Here is a 19380-nt window from a genome sequence, read left to right on the forward strand (position 1 = left end):
CTCAGTCACTACAAAGATACAGACGTCCTTCTTAACTCAGTTGCCAGAGAGGAAGGAAACCGCTCAGGGATTTCACCACGAGGCCAATGATGACTTTGGAGGTGTTTGTTATTTTGCAGTTTTCCACTAATGCTGGCCTAAGCTATACAGGCACAACTACCACAATCTATAACAAACATCATTCTTCCAATACATTTGATTAATATTTCCAGACAAATATTAAAATGTTGAGTTTGTCTGAACAACTTGTTTACAACTTGTTTACCTGTTCTATAGTATTTTCCAAACAGGAAATGGCAACGTGACAATATTTAACCAGTGGCCTGCTCAATCTGACACGTTCCTCAGCACATCATTGCAGTAGAGTCATTACAGTAAGTGCGTTTGTTTCTGTGATGTATTTGTTGAGTAGGCATGGCCAGGTGTAAATGGACCCGTATCGATTAAAACCGTGTTGAAACTGTAGGTGTGGTGGTGGAGCCCTCCCTTCAGATGTTTATTTAGGACTAACAACATGGACCCCAACCCATAATCCTCCAGCAGACACACCTGTAGAGGACTGTATAAAAAGCCCAGGACTGACCAGACAGAATCACACATCAAGACTCTCCAAAGCATCACCAGGACCAAGAAGCCATCCAGAGTCTCTCCACTGTCAGATCCAAGGAGCCATCCAGAGTCTCTCCTCTCCACACACTGAAGATGGAGCAAAGCCCCTCTCTGACCCTGCTGCTGCTGCTGCTGCTGGGCCTCTCTCAGGCCAACCCTCTCATGGAGGACGGAAGTGGACCAGAGATCCTAACAGACGACCCTGAGGATGTAGACATCACTGAGAGAATTCTGACCACCAATAACGGCTCCAGTCAGTTTCTGTTGGAGGGAGACATGGTGGCGCCAACAACCAGAAATGCCATGGTTTGCTTTAGGTACAACCAACACACACTAACAACAATATTGTATCAGTTCTACTTTTACAACTATTTGCATCAGCTTTATGAGTATTTCCAAGATGAGGTATTTTTATGTACAATATACTTCACTTTTAATGTTTCAGAAAGTTACCTAAATACTAATACAGAAATATAATTTTCTGCCTTCAAAATATGTATACAACATTGTGTAGAAGTAGTATAAAGTCAAAGAATGTGGAATTACCCACAATCCTCTAAAAACAGAGACAGGTGTCAAGTTTTTGCTGGAACTTAAAATTAGTAAATTGAGGGGAAATTAAACACAGTTCCCTTTGGAGTTGTTTTAACATGCATCTTATGTTGATATATATACATAATTTAATTTCAGGTTGGTTAAACAAGTGAAGTTGAGTAAAGGACTAATTATATTGAAGTAAAGATAACAAATGTATTTTTTATGTCAAACTAATTGTACTTTCAGATATAATTGACTAACCAGCTGAATGTTATTTTACAGTGCAGGGTGCTTCTGGAAAAAAGGCACCAACGGATTGGTTGAAGTGCCCTACACAGTGAGCAGTAGCTTCAGTTCCTCTAACAAGCAGGGCATTGAGAATGCCCTCCGGGCCTTCCCTTCCAAGACCTGCATTCGCTTCGTGCCTCGTCAGAATCAGGTTGACTTCATCAGCTATGAGCCCAGAGACGGGTGCTGGTCCTCTCTTGGAGAGTGGGAGGCCAACAGACGGTCTCTCTCCAAATGGACGGCTGCGTTTACTTCGGGGTCATTCAGCACGAGACTCTCCACGCTCTGGGCTTCCAGCACGAACAAACCAGGAGCGACCGTGACCAGTATGTCACCATCAACTGGAGTAACATCGACTCTAACAATGCCTACAACTTCGACAGATCAAACACCAACAACCTGAACACTGCCTACGACTACAGCTCTGTCATGCACTATGGAAATACAGCCTTCTCTATCAACGGGAGGGACACCATCACCCCCATCCCCAACCCCAACGTGCCCATCGGCCAGAGACAGGGGTTGTCCACCACTGACATCCTGAGGATCAACAGACTCTACGGCTGCTGAGAGGAAGACATCAAGTCACAGGAGAAAAGTCTGGAAAAGACCAGATGAAGGAAGTCAAGTCTGACACATATATTGTTATCTTATTGATTTAAAATCATTGTTTAGTTGTAACTTTAAAAAATATCACTGCTGTAGTTGTGTAGTTATCAAATTATTTTAATCATATGACTTAGTTAATTATCTAAAATAAACAAGATTGAAAGCAGATGCTATTGTGTAATTCTAGTGTTTTGTACTGTGTGTGTGTGTGTGTGTGTGTGTGTGTGTGTGTGTGTGTGTGTGTGTGTGTGTGTGTGTGTGTGTGTGTGTGTGTGTGTGTGTGTGTGTGTGTGTGTGTGTGTGTGTGTGTGTGTGTGTGTGTGTGTGTGTGTGTGTGTGTGTTTGAGAGAGAGAGAGAGAGAGTTAACAGACTTGGCACAAGCCCTCCATGTCTGTCCTGATCCAAGACATTCTTCCTCCAATCAGAACTAGAGTTACATCACTTCTGTCACAACTACAATGACATCATTTCTCTCAACTAAACACAACAAGACACCAGGAATATTCACAACTACAATGACATGAAAGATAATCATTATTTTAGGAAGAGAATCAAGGAGGCTGACAGAGGAGAAAATAAATATCTGCTCTGGGAATCTGACAACAAAGCAGAAATAAAAATCAAACCCCACTGTATTTTCTTGTTAAGATTTATACTGTAGATGTAACTGGTCTGGTCTGCCAAAATCATCACCTCAAAGTGGAGTCACACGTCCCCAAAAATACAGGTTTGACATCATCACCTCAAAATGTTTTAAAATGCTGTGCATTGAAGACTAACAAGCCAACACGTTCTGCAGACATGCTGACTACCACCTCTGTCTATTTATCTCCCTATACCACCACCAACAAACAAACAAAGTTAATTTTGAGCGAGTGTTTTCTTTTAGACACACCTCCAAGAGTTGTTCTGATGGGATTTGTGATGTCATCAGCCTCCATCTTGCTTGAGGAACAAGAGAGAACACAAGAGGTAAGTCACCCCCCCCACCGTGCCATGTCATGAGGCACCTAGACCACCTATTGAGATGTGCTTCTTGTTAACCTCTACGAGGAACGGTGTCCCCCCCCCACCCCACCCCCGCGGGACGGTTGAGCTAACGTGCGCTAATATGATTAGCACGACGTTGTAAGTAACAAGAGACATTTCCCAGGACATAGACATGTTTTATATGGGCAGAAAGCTGATCATCTAAATGCACTGTCCAATTTATAGTAGGTATTACAGTGAAAAAATACCATGCTATTGTTTGACGAGAGTGCACAACAACAAAAAAGTTTATCACGGCAACTGGTTTGATACAGTGGTGTAAAGTACTTAAGTAGTACTTAAAAGTATATTTGCTTAAGTCGTTTTTTGGGGGTATCTGTACTTTACTATTTATATCTGACAACTTTTACTGCATTACATTCCTAAAGAAAATAATGTACTTTTTACTCCTTACATTTTCCCTGACAGCCAGAAGTACTCGTTACATTTTGAATGCTTAGAAGGACAGGAAAATGGTCTAATTCACACACTTATCAAGAGAACATCCCTGGTCATCCCTACTGCCTCTGATCTGGAGGACTCACTAAACAGAGAACATCCCTGGTCATCCCTACTGCCTCTGATCTGAAGGACTCACTTAACAGAGAACATCCCTGGTCATCCCTATTGCATCTGATCTGGAGGACTCACTAAACAGAGAACATCCCTGGTCATCCCTATTGCATCTGATCTGGAGGACTCACTTAACAGAGAACATCCCTGGTCATCCCTATTGCATCTGATCTGGAGGACTCACTAAACAGAGAACGTCCCTGGTCATCCCTATTGCATCTGATCTGGCGGACTCACTAAACAGAGAACATCCCTGGTCATCCCTATTGCATCTGATCTGGCGGACTCACTAAACAGAGAACATCCCTGGTCATCCCTACTAACTCTGATCTGGAGGACTCACTAAACAGAGAACATCCCTGGTCATCCCTATTGCATCTGATCTAGAGGACTCACTAAACACAAATGCTTTATTTGTAAATTATGTATTTGTGTTGAACTGTGACCCTGGCTATGCGTAAATATAAAATAAAAAACACTGGTTTGATACATTCACATCTGAAGGTAAATAATGTACTTACACCACCGGTCAAAAGTGTTTTTGAGTGAGTGAGTGAGTGAGTGAGTGAGTGAGTGAGTGAGTGAGTGAGTGAGTGAGTGAGTGAGTGAGTGAGTGAGTGAGTGAGTGAGTGAGTGAGTGAGTGAGTGAGTGAGTGAGTGAGTGAATGAGTGAGTGAGTGAGTGAGTGAGTGAGTGAGTGAGTGAGTGAGTGAGTGAGTGAGTGAGTGAGTGAGTGAGTGAGTGAGTGAGTGAGTACGAGTGAGTATGAGTGAGTGAGTGAGTGAGTGAGTGAGTGAGTGAGTGAGTGAGTGAGTGAGTGAGTGAGTGAGTGAGTGAGTGAGTGAGTACGAGTGAGTGAGTACGAGTGAGTGAGTACGAGTGAGTGAGTGAGTGAGTGAGTGAGTGAGTGAGTGAGTGAGTGAGTGAGTGAGTGAGTGAGTGAGTGAGTGAGTGAGTGAGTGAGTGAGTGAGTGAGTGAGTGAGTGAGTGAAAGAGAGAGAGAGAGAGAGAGTGTGAGAGAAAGAGAGTGTGTGAGAGAGAGCGAGTGTGAGAGAGAGAGCGAGTGTGAGAGAGTGTGTGAGAGAGAGAGCGAATGTGAGAGAGAGAGAGAGTTAACAGACTTGGCACAAGCCCTCCATGTCTGTCCTGATCCAAGACATTCTTCCTCCAATCAGAACTAGAGTTACATCACTTCTGTCACAATGACATCATTTATCTCACCTAAACACAACAAGACACCAGGAATACACACAAATAGAATTACAGGAATAGAGGCCAGGGAAGAAAAAAAAACTAATAATTATTTTAGGAAGAAAAGAATCAGTGAGGCTGAACATGAGAAAATAAATATCTGCTGTGGAAATCTAACGACAATGCACCTATTGAGATGTGGGTCTTGTTTAAAGTAAATCAGGTGTTAAAATTAGGTGAAAAGGAGACTGAAACAGGACGTTATAAAGAGTTTCCGCTCCTGGTTGGACGCAGCTCAGAAGGCCGGGGTCCATCTAGCAACACAGAGACCTGCCAGGTGTATCCTCTATTTGTTTATATAGGCAGAAGTCATGACATATACAGTATTCACACGGGGTAATAGGGTAGAGACCTGCCAGGTGAATCCAAGCAGGTGTGGAGGACACAACTGTATCCTCTATTTGTTTGTGTTTATATAGGCAGAAGTCATGACATATACAGTATTCACAAGGGGTGATAGGGTATTCCTATGGGGTAATAATGTCGTGTGGTATTCACACGGGGTAATAGGGTATTCACAGGGGTAATAGTACCGTAGGGTATTCCCAGGGGGTAAAAGGGTAGTAGGGTATTCACAGGGGGTACTAGTACCGTAGGGTATTCCCAGGGGGTAAAAGGGTAGTAGGGTATTCACAGGGGGTAATAGTACCGTAGGGTATTCCCAGGGGGTAAAAGGGTAGTAGGGTATTCACAGGGGGTACTAGTACCGTAGGGTATTCCCAGGGGGTAAAAGGGTAGTAGGGTATTCACAGGGGGTAATAGTACCGTAGGGTATTCCCAGGGGGTAAAAGGGTAGTAGGGTATTCACAGGGGATAATAGAGTGTTAGGGTATTCACAGGGGGTAAAAGGGTAGTAGGGTAATCACAGGGGATAATAGAGTGTTAGGGTATTCACAGCGGGTAATATAGTAGTAGGGTATTCACAGGGGGTAATATAGTAGTAGGGTATTCACAGGGGGTAATAGAATAGTAGGGTATTCACAGGGGGTACTAGAATAGTAGGGTATTCACACGGGGTAATAGGGTATTCGCAGGGGGTAATAGGGTATTCACAGGGGTAATAGTACTGTAGGGTATTCCCAGGGGGTAAAAGGGTAGTAGAGTATTCCCAGGGGGTAAAAGGGTAGTAGAGTATTCACAGGGGGTAATAGTGCAGTAGGGTATTCACAGGGGGTACTAGAGCAGTAGGGTATTCACAAGGGGTAATAGAATAGTAGGGTATTCACAGGGGGTAATAGAATAGTAGGGTATTCACAGGGGGTAATAGAGCAGTAGGGTATTCACAGGGGGTAATAGAGCAGTAGGGTATTCACAGGGGGTAATAGAGCAGTAGGGTATTCACAGGGGGTAATAGAGTACAGTACAGGCTACCAGTGGTTCCTCAGGACAGACTAGAGTCAGTATGAGAGGGGAGATAACATGGTACAGTCCAGACTCCCAGTGGTTCCTCAGGACAGACTAGAGTCAGTATGAGAGAGGAGATAACATGATACAGTCCAGACTCCCAGTGGTTCCTCAGGACAGACTAGAGTCAGTATGAGAGAGGAGATAACATGGTACAGTCCAGACTCCCAGTGGTTCCTCAGGACAGACTAGAGTCAGTATGAGAGAGGAGATAACATGATACAGTCCAGACTCCCAGTGGTTCCTCAGGACAGACTAGAGTCAGTATGAGAGAGGAGATAACATGGTACAGTCCAGACTCCCAGTGGTTCCTCAGGACAGACTAGAGTCAGTATGAGAGAGGAGATAACATGATACAGTCCAGACTCCCAGTGGTTCCTCAGGACAGACTAGAGTCAGTATGAGAGAGGAGATAACATGGTACAGTCCAGACTCCCAGTGGTTCCTCAGGACAGACTAGAGTCAGTATGAGAGAGGAGATAACATGGTACAGTCCAGACTCCCAGTGGTTCCTCAGGACAGACTAGAGTCAGTATGAGAGAGGAGATAACATGGTACAGTCCAGACTCCCAGTGGTTCCTCAGTCCAGACTCCCAGTGGTTCCTCAGGACAGACTCCCAGTGGTTCCTCAGGACAGACTAGAGTCAGTATGAGAGAGGAGATAACATGGTACAGTCCAGACTCCCAGTGGTTCCTCAGGACAGACTCCCAGTGGTTCCTCAGGACAGACTAGAGTCAGTATGAGAGAGGAGATAACATGATACAGTCCAGACTCCCAGTGGTTCCTCAGTCCAGACTAGAGTCAGTATGATTGGACTAGGCACGGTGCGTTCGCCCTAAAGGGGACATGGGCTGCGCTGATAAACAGACTTGATCCTCTCTTAAAATCAATAGATGACGTGAGACATATTTGATAGAAGTACGGAACTGTTTATCATGTCATAGTATGGGAAAAAGTACCAACGTTTCCGTATACCATGCAACTCCACTACAGAATTCATATCAAACCATGGAACCAGCCTCTGTCACCAGTGAGGTTTGGACCTTCCAAAGCCAGCCAGCCCACTGAGGGGTTCACTGCAGCCCAAAATAATTGTGACCCAGAACACTAAACCAGTTCTCAGTTGGTGAGAGGGACACTTCACTGGGTCGGGGCTCCTGTAGGAGGTACAGAACATCATCACCCAGTTTAAAGTATAAACAAGGTCACCGTGTACCAAGCACATCGAGAACAGCAAACAACTTTTACTGTCAACTATGTGGCAAAAACTGCATCGAAACTTTACTGAAGGTCTCTAGCTATATTTAATCATTTTCTAAATGAATACCTAGGCTACGTGCACTCAATCAAGACAGGTCTACTCGGGCAGGCCAGAAAGACAGAGACACAGCGTCCTTTCTCCAGGCAGGACAGAGACACAGGTTTCATTCTCCAGGCAGGACAGAGACACATCTTTCATTCTCCAGGCAGGACAGAGACACAGCTTCCATTCTCCAGGCAGGACAGAGACACAGCTTTCATTCTCCAGGCAGGACAGAGACACAGCTTCCATTCTCCAGGCAGGACAGAGACACAGCTTTCATTCTCCAGACAGGACAGAGACACAGCTTCCATTCTCCAGGCAGGACAGAGACACAGCTTTCATTCTCCAGGCAGGACAGAGACACAGCTTCCATTCTCCAGGCAGGACAGAGACACAGCTTTCATTCTCCAGGCAGGACAGAGACACAGCTTTCATTCTCCAGACAGGACAGAGACACAGCTTTCTATCTCCAGGCAGGACAGAGACACAGCTTTCATTCTCCAGACAGGACAGAGACACAGCTTTCTATCTCCAGACAGGACAGTGACACAGCTTTCATTCTCCAGACAGGACAGAGACACAGCTTTCATTCTCCAGACAGGACAGAGACACAGCTTTCATTCTCCAGACAGGACAGAGACACAGCTTTCATTCTCCAGACAGGACAGAGACACAGCTTTCTATCTCCAGACAGGACAGTGACACAGCTTTCATTCTCCAGACAGGACAGAGACACAGCTTTCATTCTCCAGACAGGACAGAGACACAGCTTTCTATCTCCAGACAGGACAGAGACACAGCTGTCTTTCTCCAGACAGGACAGAGACACAGTGTTCATTCTCCAGGCAGGACAGAGACACAGCGTTCATTCTCCAGACAGGACAGAGACACAGCTTTCATTCTCCAGACAGGACAGAGACACAGCTTTCATTCTCCAGACAGGACAGAGACACAGCTTCCATTCTCCAGACAGGACAGAGACACAGCTTTCATTCTCCAGACAGGACAGAGACACAGCTTTCATTCTCCAGGCAGGACAGAGACACAGCTTTCATTCTCCAGACAGGACAGAGACACAGCTTTCTTTCTCCAGGCAGGACAGAGACACAGCGTTCATTCTCCAGACAGGACAGAGACACAGCTTTCATTCTCCAGGCAGGACAGAGACACAGCGTTCATTCTCCAGGCAGGACAGAGACACAGCTTTCATTCTCCAGGCAGGACAGAGACACAGCTTTCATTCTCCAGGCAGGACAGAGACACAGCTTTCATTCTCCAGGCAGGACAGAGACACAGCTTTCATTCTCCAGGTAGGACAGAGACACAGCTTTCATTCTCCAGACAGGACAGAGACACATCTTTCATTCTCCAGACAGGACAGAGACACAGCTTTCATTCTCCAGGCAGGACAGAGACACAGCTTTCATTCTCCAGACAGGACAGAGACACAGCTTTCATTCTCCAGGCAGGACAGAGACACAGTTTCTATCTCCAGGCAGGACAGAGACACAGCCATTTTACTCCAGGCAGGACAGAGACACAGCTTTCATTCTCCAGGTAGGACAGAGACACAGCTTTCTATCTCCAGCCAGGACAGAGACACAGCTTTCTGTCTCCAGGTAGGACAGAGACACAGCTTTCATTCTCCAGGTAGGACAGAGACACAGCTTTCATTCTCCAGGCAGGACAGAGACACAGCTTTCTGTCTACAGGTAGGACAGAGACACAGCTTTCATTCTCCAGGTAGGACAGAGACACAGCTTTCATTCTCCAGGCAAGACAGAGACACAGCTTTCTGTCTCCAGGTAGGATAGAGACACAGCTTTCATTCTCCAGGTAGGACAGAGACACAGCTTTCATTCTCCAGACAGGACAGAGACACAGCTTTCATTCTCCAGGCAGGACAGAGACACAGCTTTCATTCTCCAGGCAGGACAGAGACACAGCTTTCATTCTCCAGGTAGGACAGAGCTCCATGAGTCTGGCCAGAGAGACTACAGTCCATCAGCCTGACTAGTAGAGTGCTTCAGACCGACCCCTGCCTGCAGTGTGCCAGTGTTACCACCAGCCTGACTAGGAGAGGGTTTAACACCTACCACTGCACCAGTGTTACCACCAGCCTGACTAGGAGAGGGTTTAACACCTACCACTGCACCAGTGTTACTACCAGCCTGACTAGGAGAGGGTTTAACACCTACCACTGCACCAGTGTTACCACCAGCCTGACTAGGAGAGGGTTTAACACCTACCACTGCACCAGTGTTACCACCAGCCTGACTAGGAAAGGGTTTAACACCTACCACTGCACCAGTGTTACCACCAGCCTGACTAGGAGAGGGTTTAACACCTACCACTACACCAGTGTTACCACCAGCCTGACTAGGAGATGGTTTAACACCTACCACTGCACCAGTGTTACCACCAGCCTGACTAGGAGAGGGTTTAACACCTACCACTGCACCAGTGTTACCACCAGCCTGACTAGGAGAGGGTTTAACACCTACCACTGCACCAGTGTTACCACCAGCCTGACTAGGAGAGGGTTTAACACCTACCACTGCACCAGTGTTACTACCAGCCTGACTAGGAGAGGGTTTAACACCTACCACTGCACCAGTGTTACTACCAGCCTGACTAGGAGAGGGTTTAACACCTACCACTGCACCAGTGTTACCACCAGCCTGACTAGGAGAGGGTTTAACACCTACCACTGCACCAGTGTTACTACCAGCCTGACTAGGAGAGGGTTTAACACCTACCACTGCACCAGTGTTACCACCAGCCTGACTAGGAGAGGGTTTAACACCTACCACTGCACCAGTGTTACCACCAGCCTGACTAGGAGAGGGTTTAACACCTACCACTGCACCAGTGTTACTACCAGCCTGACTTGGAGAGGGTTTAAACCTACCACTGCACCAGTGTAGGCTGGTGGTAACACTGGTGCTGTGGTCAGTGTAAAACCCACTGCACCAGTGTAGGCTGGTGGTAACACTGGTGCTGTGGTCAGTGTAAAACCCACTGCACCAGTGTAGGCTGGTGGTAACACTGGTGCTGTGGTCAGTGTAAAACCCACTGCACCAGTGTAGGCTGGTGGTAACACTGGTGCTGTGGTCAGTGTAAAACCCACTGCACCAGTGTAGGCTGGTGGTAACACTGGTGCTGTGGTCAGTGTAAAACCCACTGCACCAGTGTAGGCTGGTGGTAACACTGGTGCTGTGGTCAGTGTAAAACCCACTGCACCAGTGTAGGCTGGTGGTAACACTGGTGCTGTGGTCAGTGTAAAACCCACTGCACCAGTGTAGGCTGGTGGTAACACTGGTGCTGTGGTCAGTGTAAAACCCACTGCACCAGTGTAGGCTGGTGGTAACACTGGTGCTGTGGTCAGTGTAAAACCCACAAGGAGAGGAGAGGGCTGGTGGTAACACTGGTGCTGTGGTCAGTGTAAAACCCACTGCACCAGTGTAGGCTGGTGGTAACACTGGTGCTGTGGTCAGTGTAAAACCCACTGCACCAGTGTAGGCTGGTGGTAACACTGGTGCTGTGGTCAGTGTAAAACCCACTGCACCAGTGTAGGCTGGTGGTAACACTGGTGCTGTGGTCAGTGTAAAACCCACTGCACCAGTGTAGGCTGGTGGTAACACTGGTGCTGTGGTCAGTGTAAAACCCACTGCACCAGTGTAGGCTGGTGGTAACACTGGTGCTGTGGTCAGTGTAAAACCCACAAGGAGAGGAGAGGGCTGGTGGTAACACTGGTGCTGTGGTCAGTGTAAAACCCACTGCACCAGTGTAGGCTGGTGGTAACACTGGTGCTGTGGTCAGTGTAAAACCCACTGCACCAGTGTAGGCTGGTGGTAACACTGGTGCTGTGGTCAGTGTAAAACCCACTGCACCAGTGTAGGCTGGTGGTAACACTGGTGCTGTGGTCAGTGTAAAACCCACTGCACCAGTGTAGGCTGGTGGTAACACTGGTGCTGTGGTCAGTGTAAAACCCACTGCACCAGTGTAGGCTGGTGGTAACACTGGTGCTGTGGTCAGTGTAAAACCCACAAGGAGAGGAGAGGGCTGGTGGTAACACTGGTGCTGTGGTCAGTGTAAAACCCACAAGGAGAGGAGAGGGCTGGTGGTAACACTGGTGCTGTGGTCAGTGTAAAACCCACAAGGAGAGGAGAGGGCTTTACAAGGAGGGCTTTACTCCTCTGCATTATCTACATTGGGTTAACTACAGCTTTAACCCAACCCTGTTCCGGTCCATTACTGTTCCGGTCCAATCCCACAGCCTCATCCATCTTGTGTCAGTGTTGTGTAAACACATGACACTCCAGTACTCACTAGTTCTCATCCCCAGGAACCACTGTGGTTTCACTTACTACAATATATGTCAGTGTTGTGTAAACATTCTTCAATAAGTTCAAAAAAGTTTAGCAGCGTAATGTTACGTTTCTATTGAATGAACTCAGGTATGGTTCTGTTTGGTTCCTAATGAATACACCCCCCAGCTCTCTCACTAGCTGCCATTTATAGAGCTATCTGACCGAGGCTTCACTTTATAATGCCTGGTCACAGATCTCTGTTTGTGCTGTCTTGCCACACATGAAAGCAACCATAGCAGTTGGAACAAACAGATCTGGTACCGGAACAAACAGATCTGGGACCAGGTCAAATTTGAGCCAGGCCAAACAGATCTGGGACCAGGTCAAATATGAGCCAGGCCAAACAGGGAGATATTTCAGGAATAAAAGGAAACTCAAATACATAAAACTGTAGTAGATACTGTCGAACTACTGCTATCAAATACAGTACTACTCTGTTGAGAATGTAGTACAGGCTACATGCTATTCAATACAGTACTACTCTGTTGAGAATATAGTACAGGCTACATGCTATCCAATACAGTACTACTCTGTTGAGAATGTAGTACAGGCTACATGCTATCCAATACAGTACTACTCTGTTGAGAATGTAGTACAGGCTACATGCTATCCAATACAGTACTACTCTGTTGAGAATATAGTACAGGCTGCATGCCGTCCAATACAGTACTACTCTGTTGAGAATATAGTACAGGCTACATGCTATCCAATACAGTACTACTCTGTTGAGAATGTAGTATAGGCTGCATGCTATCCAATACAGTACTACTCTGTTGAGAATATAGTACAGGCTACATGCTATCCAATACAGTACTACTCTGTTGAGAATGTAGTACAGGCTGCATACTATCCAATACAGTACTACTGTTGAGAATGTAGTACAGGCTGCATACTATCCAATACAGTACTACTCTGTTGAGAATGTAGTACAGGCTGCATGCTATCCAAAACAGTACTACTCTGTTGAGAATGTAGTACACGCTGCATGCTAACCAATACAGTACTACTACTGTTGAGAATATAGTACAGGCTACATGCTATCCAATACAGTACTACTCTGTTGAGAATGTAGTACAGGCTGCATGCTATCCAATACAGTACTACTCTGTTGAGAATGTAGTACAGGCTGCATACTATCCAATACAGTACTACTGTTGAGAATGTAGTACAGGCTGCATGCTAACCAATACAGTACTATTCTGTTGAGAATATAGTACAGGCTGCATGCTATCCAATACAGTACTACTCTGTTGAGAATGTAGTACAGGCTGTATGCCGTCCAATACAGTACTACTCTGTTGAGAATATAGTACAGGCTGCATGCTATCCAATACAGTACTACTGTTGAGAATGTAGTACAGGCTGCATGCTAACCAATACAGTACTATTCTGTTGAGAATATAGTACAGGCTGCATGCTATCCAATACAGTACTACTCTGTTGAGAATGTAGTACAGGCTGCATGCTATCCAAAACAGTACTACTCTGTTGAGAATGTAGTACACGCTGCATGCTAACCAATACAGTACTACTACTGTTGAGAATATAGTACAGGCTACATGCTATCCAATACAGTACTACTCTGTTGAGAATGTAGTACAGGCTGCATGCTATCCAATACAGTACTACTCTGTTGAGAATGTAGTACAGGCTGCATACTATCCAATACAGTACTACTCTGTTGAGAATGTAGTACAGGCTGCATACTATCCAATACAGTACTACTGTTGAGAATGTAGTACAGGCTGCATGCTAACCAATACAGTACTACTCTGTTGAGAATGTAGTACAGGCTACATGCTATCCAATACAGTACTACTGTTGAGAATGTAGTACAGGCTACATGCTATCCAATACAGTACTACTCTGTTGAGAATGTAGTACAGGCTACATGCTATCCAATACAGTACTACTCTGTTGAGAATGTAGTACAGGCTGCATACTATCCAATACAGTACTACTGTTGAGAATGTAGTACAGGCTGCATGCTAACCAATACAGTACTATTCTGTTGAGAATATAGTACAGGCTGCATGCTATCCAATACAGTACTACTCTGTTGAGAATGTAGTACAGGCTGTATGCCGTCCAATACAGTACTACTCTGTTGAGAATATAGTACAGGCTGCATGCTATCCAATACAGTACTACTGTTGAGAATGTAGTACAGGCTGCATGCTAACCAATACAGTACTATTCTGTTGAGAATGTAGTACAGGCTGCATGCTATCCAATACAGTACTACTCTGTTGAGAATGTAGTACAGGCTGCATACTATCCAATACAGTACTACTACTGTTGAGAATATAGTACAGGCTGCATACTATCCAATACAGTACTACTGTTGAGAATGTAGTACAGGCTGCATACTATCCAATACAGTACTACTCTGTTGAGAATGTAGTACAGGCTGCATGCTATCCAAAACAGTACTACTCTGTTGAGAATGTAGTACACGCTGCATGCTAACCAATACAGTACTACTACTGTTGAGAATATAGTACAGGCTACATGCTATCCAATACAGTACTACTACTGTTGAGAATGTAGTACAGGCTGCATGCTATCCAATACAGTACTACTCTGTTGAGAATGTAGTACAGGCTGCATACTATCCAATACAGTACTACTACTGTTGAGAATATAGTACAGGCTGCATACTAACCAATACAGTACTACTACTGTTGAGAATGTAGTGCCGACTGCATTATTTTGGTTGCACCTGCTTGTACAGTAGAGGCCCGGGTCTAGATCGTAGTGTTTACTTTCGCTTCAAGTTCATTTATTAACCCAGCTTGGCTTCTCTGTGACGGCAGGGAAAAAAATCTGCAACTTGAAATTGAATGATTGAATGGAAAGCCTCTATAGAAGCTAAATAGCAGATTTCCAAGTGAAATAAAAATAAAAAAAATACTCAGGACTGAGGTTTAATTTAGTCAGTGTTATGTTTTGTGTTTTGTAACATCCTAATTCCAATTTCATAGAATAAAATAGAATATAGAGGGAACACTTCCCATAACAAAGTTGGTAGAAATATAACGAACTTCACACATTAACCCTGATCGTATCTACAGTTCACCACGAACAATGTAGGTTTTTGATTTGATACAGAAGAAAGTAGAAAGACTAGAAGAAAAGGAGAAAAAAAAAAATGTCCCTGAATCAAGATGCTTGTCTAGAATCTTCTCAGAATAGTAGGCTAAAGAGTGGAAATGTGGGTTAGCAGGTTAGGTGAAAGCCTCTGCTTCTTCTTTTGAGGCTGCCAACTCAAAACCTTTTCAACAGTCTCTGTCTGAGTTCTGGCAGCCGGCCTGATTACCTGTGAAACTGCCTGTCCTCTTGTTACATCATACAACTAACCATGCTGCTGCTTCTACACGGCCTCACAAACTTTACAATCTCTCGAATATCTCCGTGTAGCTTTATGCTGGTTTAGCAAATCATATATTATTTAGCACAATTCTTAAAGAGACAAAACGTCATGCAGTAAGAGCCACTATAGAGGATACTAATAAACTGGTTCATACACATTTACAGCAGACAGACAGCACTGGGAGACCGCTCTCCCTCAATTCAATTCTCAACGGGATGTATTGACATGGGAAACACATGTTTACATTGACAAAGCAAGCGGGAATAGATATATCTCTCTGTGATTTTCAGTCGCTGTCAAAGGTTGTTACATAACAGCCAGCTAGCTATCTGAACCAGCTCGCTGTAGTAACTCAACGGCCAGGCAACAGAAACAGAAGGATTTTGACATGATATATGAACGGTTGACATATAGCCTACAGTACATAAATAACCCAAACGTTATGTCAACATTAAACACAGATTGTGTCCACTGGAAGTGAACTTGAATTCGCTGCGTAACAGGAAGAAGGGGGTGTGGCTTTATACTGTCTGTACTGTCAAAACAATGTCTATATTATGTCATATTTAAATACAATACAAATACTGACAATGAGGGGGGGGGGGGGGGGGGAATACAACCCACGGATAAGAATAATCCACTTAGTGAGACTGGAAATGACCATTAGTAACGCCACAGTAGACGCGACTGAGTGTGGACTTTGAAAGTGTGACTGTCAGCCCAGCTGTAATGTGAAACATGGGTTCAACTTCATGACAGTCTTTTTTTTTTTTGAAGTTACATTGTATCACTGAAGGAATGAATGACACCGTTTGCAAAGCTATCCAAAGCAAAATGTCAGAGCAGCTAGCCAGGCAAACTAATAAAAGGCACCAACTGCGCCTATAAATCGTGACTATAACATGTGATCGGGAAACATGTCAATCGTATAGGCCTTTTTGTTAAATGTTGTCTAGTTGTTATCCAATACAATAAACCAATAACATGTCTGCTAAAAGAACGGACCAGAGAAAGAATACGCGTTTATAGCGAAACCGAGCTCTCAGTCCCCTTTGAGTCCAGAGGACAGCACTTTGAAGTTGCCTTTCCACCCTCTCCTTATATTTTCAACCGATTTCACAGCATTTTGTAAAAATAATTCTCACGGTATTACATCTAAATATTGGTTATTTACCTTTGTTGGAGCCGGAACGACTATGTCCTCTAACAGGGGTTTGGTGGTGGTCGTCCGTTTGAAGGGTCTCCAGGTTCGCCGGCGTGTCCATAACTGGAGTAGCCGGTTTAGAGACGCTGTTTCCCGCATCACTGGAAGCAGGGTCCGGTGAGGACTCCATATAAATCTCCATAACTATCCTATTGATAAATGTGAACTAGGCTTAGCAACTAACGACGAAATATATAGCGTAACTAGTCAAATAATAACGAGCTGTAAAAGCGTGTCAAGCTATTTTACCGAAGGCTGGAACTAGTGCAATGTGTTGGTGCGCTACTGTCTTCGTGTAAAGTAGGGTGTACAGATGTTATCCACATGCAGCGCTGTAGAGAGCAGTCAGCCTGTAGAGAACAGTCCCAGTCACCCTGTAGAGAACAGTCCCAGTCACTCTGTAGAGAACAGTCCCAGTCAGCCTGTAGAGAACAGTCCCAGTCACCCTGTAGAGAACAGTCCCAGTCACTCTGTAGAGAACAGTCCCAGTCAGCCTGTAGAGAACAGTCCCAGTCACCCTGTAGAGAGCAGTCCCAGTTAGCCTGTAGAGAACAGTCACCCTGTAGAGAACAGTCCCAGTCAGCCTGTAGAGAACAGTCCCAGTCACCCTGTAGAGAACAGTCACCCTGTAGAGAACAGTCCCAGTCAGCCTGTAGAGAGCAGTCCCAGTCAGCCTGTAGAGAGCAGTCCCAGTCACCCTGTAGAGAACAGTCCCAGTCACCCTGTAGAGAACAGTCAGCCTGTAGAGAACAGTCCCAGTCAGCCTGTAGAGAACAGTCCCAGTCAGCCTGTAGAGAACAGTCCCAGTCACCCTGTAGAGAACAGTCCCAGTCAGCCTGTAGAGAACAGTCCCAGTCAGCCTGTAGAGAGCAGTCCCAGTCAGCCTGTAGAGAACGGTCCCACTCACCCTGTAGAGAACGGTCCCAGTCAGCCTGTAGAGAACAGTCCCAGTCACCATGTAGAGAACAGTCCCAGTCACCCTGTAGAGAAAAGTCCCAGTCAGCCTGTAGAGAACAGTCCTAGTCACCCTGTAGAGAACAGTCCCAGTTACCCTGTAGAGAACAGTCCCAGTCAGCCTGTAGAGAACAGTCCCAGTCACCCTGTAGAGAACAGTCCCAGTCAGCCTGTAGAGAACAGTCCAAGTCAGCCTGTAGAGAACAGTCCCAGTCAGCCTGTAGAGAACAGTCCCAGTCACCCTGTAGAGAGCAGTCCCAGTCACCCTGTAGAGAGCAGTCCCAGTCACCCTGTAGAGAACAGTCAGCATGTAGAGAACAGTCCCAGTCAGCCTCTAGAGAACAGTCAGCCTGTAGAGAACAGTCCCAGTCACCCTGTAGAGAACAGTCACCCTGTAGAGAACAGTCCCAGTCAGCCTGTAGAGAGCAGTCCCAGTCAGCCTGTAGAGAACAGTCCCAGTCAGCCTGTAGAGAACAGTCACCCTGTAGAGAACAGTCCCAGTCAGCCTGTAGAGAACAGTCAGCATGTAGAGAACAGTCCCAGTCAGCCTGTAGAGAACAGTCCCAGTCAGCCTGTAGAGAACAGTCCCAGTCAGCCTGTAGAGAACAGTCCCAGTCACCCTGTAGAGAACAGTCCCAGTCACCCTGTAGAGAACAGTCCCAGTCAGCCTGTAGAGAACAGTCAGCCTGTAGAGAACAGTCCCAGTCACCCTGTAGAGAACAGTCCCAGTCAGCCTGTAGAGAACAGTCCCAGTCAGCCTGTAGAGAACAGTCAGCCTGTAGAGAACAGTCAGCCTGTAGAGAGCAGTAACAGTCACCCTGTAGAGAGCAGTCCCAGTCAGCCTGTAGAGAACAGTCCCAGTCAGCCTGTAGAGAACAGTCCCAGTCAGCCTGTAGAGAACAGTCCCAGTCAGCCTGTAGAGAACAGTCCCAGTCACCCTGTAGAGAACAGTCCCAGTCACCCTGTAGAGAACAGTCCCAGTCAGCCTGTAGAGAGCAGTCCCAGTCACCATGTAGAGAACAGTCCCAGTCACCCTGTAGAGAACAGTCCCAGTCACCCTGTAGAGAACAGTCCCAGTCACCCTGTGGAGAACAGTCCCAGTCACCCTGTAGAGAACAGTCCCAGTTACCCTGTAGAGAACAGTCCCAGTCAGCCTGTAGAGAACAGTCCCAGTCACCCTGTAGAGAACAGTCCCAGTCACCCTGTAGAGAACAGTCCCAGTCACCCTGTAGAGAACAGTCCCAGTCACCCTGTAGAGAGCAGTCCCAGTCAGCCTGTAGAGAGCAGTCCCAGTCAGCCTGTAGAGAACAGTCCCAGTCACCCTGTAGAGAACGGTCCCAGTCACCCTGTAGAGAACAGTCCCAGTCACCCTGTAGAGAACGGTCCCAGTCACCCTGTAGAGAACAGTCACCCTGTAGAGAACAGTCCCAGTCACTCTGTAGAGAACAGTCCCAGTCAGCCTGTAGAGAACAGTCCCAGTCACCCTGTAGAGAGCAGTCCCAGTCAGCCTGTAGAGAACAGTCACCCTGTAGAGAACAGTCCCAGTCAGCCTGTAGAGAACAGTCCCAGTCAGCCTGTAGAGAACAGTCCCAGTCACCCTGTAGAGAACAGTCACCCTGTAGAGAACAGTCCCAGTCACTCTGTAGAGAACAGTCCCAGTCAGCCTGTAGAGAACAGTCCCAGTCACCCTGTAGAGAGCAGTCCCAGTCAGCCTGTAGAGAACAGTCCCAGTCAGCCTGTAGAGAACAGTCCCAGTCACCCTGTAGAGAGCAGTCCCAGTCAGCCTGTAGAGAACGGTCCCACTCACCTTGTAGAGAACGGTCCCAGTCAGCCTGTAGAGAACAGTCCCAGTCACCCTGTAGAGAACAGTC

The 19380-nt window shown here is 46.1% G+C and overlaps 1 pseudogene; it reads left to right on the plus strand.

Moving 5' to 3' along the window:
* The first annotated feature begins 648 nt into the window (after window positions 1–648).
* On the plus strand, window positions 649–2254 carry LOC120043455 (annotated as a pseudogene).
* Window positions 2255–19380: the final 17126 nt, after the last annotated feature.

This window comes from Salvelinus namaycush, unplaced genomic scaffold (assembly GCF_016432855.1).
Source record: "Salvelinus namaycush isolate Seneca unplaced genomic scaffold, SaNama_1.0 Scaffold927, whole genome shotgun sequence".
NCBI lineage: Eukaryota > Metazoa > Chordata > Actinopteri > Salmoniformes > Salmonidae > Salvelinus > Salvelinus namaycush.